The 3,979-nt window shown below is 40.9% G+C and overlaps 1 pseudogene; it reads right to left on the bottom strand.

Annotated features, from left to right (window-relative positions):
* Positions 1 to 249: 249 nt before the first annotated feature.
* Positions 250 to 870, bottom strand: LOC112133485 (U2 small nuclear ribonucleoprotein B''-like; annotated as a pseudogene).
* Between the last annotated feature and the right edge of the window lie 3,109 nt (positions 871 to 3,979).

Raw genomic sequence — 3,979 nt, forward strand, 5'->3', positions numbered from 1 at the left:
AGCATCATTGCGCTGGAGGAGTGGGTTGTTTGTGCATCACATTGTGGTCCAGAGCTTGAACCACGGCCAGGCACACCCAGACTTCACTCCTGGCTCACCGTGTCCTAGATGTTACCTAGTTCAGTCACTTCTCTATTTTTGTTCACTTTGACTTTCCCCATCCCTAACTATTAGAATGACCTGACCAAATGTTACTAAAACAAACACCATAAATAATATTGAGTCCTTTAATGATGACTATCCCCAGTATTACTTCTTGACACAGGTGATTTTCATGGTATGGGACAAAGTGACCTTAAATCCTTGTAAAGCTGCCCTGACAGCTCCAGCCTACTTACCGTTTTCAAATTCAACCAGAGCAATACCATGCTTCCCAGGTACAAAACGTACTTTCTTGAAACCAGGGAGTGGATTAAATAGCACAGATAACATCATCTCATGAGTCTCTGCTGGTAAATTAACTTAAAAATAAAACAGAATTCAGAGGGTAGTAAGAACCTGAGGATTTGAGTATCAGCTGAATTCAGTGTTTCCTGACCAGGCGGTTGTTGCTACCTGTTCCACAGTTTGGGCTTTTTTCTTTTCTTTTGTCAGCAAAAGTGTCACACATCTTAGAAATTATATCAGAATCTGTTTTTGCATACTGGATTTGAATTGGTTTATCATACAATGGAAATCGTTGTAACTGTCTCAAGGCATTTGTGGATGAGCCCAGTGTCCCACACCCATCTTCGTGGTCTTTAGAGGCACAATACTTACCACATGGCCAAAATGAGAAAACAGGGCATGTGGGAATCTCTTCAATCCTTCTTCTTTAATTTTGTCATTCATATTGTTGATATAAATTAAGTGATTTGGTCTGATATCCATGTTTTGGATTCAATTGTTCAAATAGCCTGAGGCCTGCACCATCTCCAGTAAGCGCTCAGTAAGTTCCCTCTCTTTGAACTTTTCATCTCAAAAACAAGGACAATATCAGAGAATCCTACTCATCTAAAGCAACTGGGAAGACAGGTAGTTGACTGATAAAAATAATCATTAAATACCATACATATATTAAACATTTTCTTTCAACTTAAAACATACAAAAATATTCACTTATTTATACATCGTTATGTAGGGCATAGGTCTTTTTTTTTGAGAATGGTCCGCTTACTGTACTTCACACTTTGTCTCTTACTTAATTTAGATTAATAGTACATTGGTGACAATTTTCAGTTTGGGATTCTTTATTTTTTAATTTTCTATTTTTTTAGAGATGAAGTTGCTCAGGCTGGTTTTAAACTCTCAGGCTCAAGCGATCCTCCTGCTTCTGCCTCCTGAGTAGCTGGGACTACTACAATAGGCATGCCCCACCATGCCTGTCCTGTTTGGTATTCATTAAAGTGTAACAAAGCTGCGCAGGATGGTGCATGCCTGTAGTTCCAGTTACTCAGGAGGCTGAGGTGGGAGGACTGCTTGAGCCCAGGAGGTTGAGGCTGCAGTAAGCTGTGATCATGTCACTGCACTCCAGCCTGGGTGACAGAGTGAGACCCCATCTCTACAAATAATGATAAAATGTAGCAAGACCTTACATCTTCTAGATTTTTATAATTTTTTCTGCCTTTTTACAGTTGTTCTTATTCAGATTTAATTGAACATAAAGTTTTTTTGATTATATCTTTCCAAAGCATTGCACTTAATTTTCTTAGGAACAACTATTTACACTTATGTTTAATCAGTTTATGTACTCTTTAATTAAATTGTACAACTATAACAAGTACAATAGGCTCAAAGCGTTTGGTAACAAACACAATTTTTTCTCATAAGCATATGACTCAACATACTCAACATGTGTTATGTTGAACAGAAGCACCCAGGCAAACCAGAGCACTTGGCTGCAAATGGTCCACACGCCCTTGGAGCTGGTCGCTATGGTTGTGGAGGAAATGGAGAGCCTTGGAGAATCTGGTGAAATGTTTAAGTAGGGCCTGCTGAGAGTTTCCATTATCAACATTTTGGCTGGTTGTGTCAAACTCTGTGCCTGGCACTTAGTAAATGCTTAGTAATTGTTAATCATTATTAACACTAGACCAGTGATTCCTAACATTGATGTCATCTGTCCTTTCCTGTGCCCCCACACCTTGGGGACATTTGGCAATGCCTGGAGACATTTTTGGTTGTCACAACTGGAGAGGTGGAAGTAGTATCTAGTGGGAAGAGGCCTATCCTAAACATCCGCCAGTACTCAGGACAGTCCCCTCATCAGAATGTCACTAGTGCCCAGGTGGAAAACCCTGCACTAGTCTAAGTGCTTCTGAACATGAACCTTATTCGTGCCTATTCATAACTGCACCTCTCGCACCTAATGCATCTCATGGTTCATAATAAAACCTCAATAAGTCTGTGTTGATGCATGCATGCACACTGACTAAATGAGTGGAAGGCCTCTGAGACAAGAGTGGCACATCTGCAGAGTGAGGCCCGGAACTTCAAAGGGGTTCAAATGAACCCTTCACAGAAAATTGATCCAGACCACTCTGTGCCTGAGCCTGTCTCCCATGTGTTACAGCTGGTCAACTGCAATTGGCTGGATCCTGATCTGTTTATACTGTTGTTGCCTGTCGTATTTACCCACTCAGAATTTTTTAATTCTTTTAATAACTGATCTCTGGCTTTGTCCCTGAACTTTGCTCCCACCCTGCAATTCCCCTGGGCCCACTGCTCTGTGCAGCCTGGCCCTCCACCCATCCACTAGTGTTCAGCTCCTCACTCTCCTGCCTGGCACCCAAGTGCTTGCTTCAGCTTCACCCCTGGCATAGAGGTGATTAGACATCTCTAAATGGGGGTTAGAGCTGGTTAGAGAGAGACTCCAAGTGAAGAGGACAAAAGAAGCCTAGCCCAGGGAAGCAGAAGAAGCAGAACTGGCTTCTCACCCTTGTTCTACTGTTTATCAGCAGTATCTTAGGTAAAATCCCATATTTGCCTTTTCTTAACCTCTGTTTTCTCATCCATAGAATGAAAACAATAATGCTTTTCAACCTATTCCACAAACTGGTTTGTAATAAAATGATAATATAAGGGTGATTTTCAGGAAGGTTTACAAATAAACAAATATCTTTGGTGATGAAGAAAAATGTTGAAGAAAACAACTTTATATATCTTTAAGACTATTGTACTCTAACAGCCATATCTGACATTTGTGTAATGCTTAAAGTTCATAAAAGGCTTTATCTTTTGATCTTCACCACCTTACAAGACAGGTAGAGAAATGCTACTCCTACGTCCCAGATGGGAAAACTGCAACCCACAAAGGTTAGTATTTTGCATGGCTTAAATAGCTAGTACATTTTAGAGAGACAAGGACCACGACCCAACCCTGTGCTCTTTTCACTATGATCTCCTGCTACTAAGTGGGTCCTTTGAAGACACATAAAAATGATTTAAATAATAATAACACGGAATAATCACATTATAAGGAAGTTTGGCATAAAGGGGAGCTGCAGAGCATATGCCTTAAGGATATTTTAATAGTCACGTTCCAGAAGGTAAAATTGGGAAATAGTAAAACTAGACAATATTTTGTCTTTTCCTTTTTAAAACATTTCACTTGGAGAGAATTTGCATGTGGCCCTGAAATTTCTCTGCTCATTCAAGTTTTGTCTCTTCCTTCTGTGGCGTGAATCTACGGAACAGCAAATGCCATAACTTCTGATTCACACATGACTGTTGCCTGTGCCACTCTGGGATTCAGCCAGGCTTAGAGATACAGAAGGGGAGGAGACACCAAGACTTGGAAGTGTCTCTGTCCCCAGAGGTAAAACTCAAGGGAGAGAGAAGGAACCACGCAGCTGCAGCTACAGTTAATTCTGGTTTGGTGCATGGTACAGGGCAAGTGCAATTGCAGAAGATTTGAGTAAGCAGTTGAGGGAGAAAAAGAGTTCCAGGAAGTATATGTAGCACAGGAATGGGGCATTCGAGGTGGATCACCCTTAAGAGT

Source organism: Pongo abelii, chromosome 4, assembly GCF_028885655.2.
Source record: "Pongo abelii isolate AG06213 chromosome 4, NHGRI_mPonAbe1-v2.0_pri, whole genome shotgun sequence".
Taxonomy (NCBI): Eukaryota; Metazoa; Chordata; class Mammalia; order Primates; family Hominidae; genus Pongo; species Pongo abelii.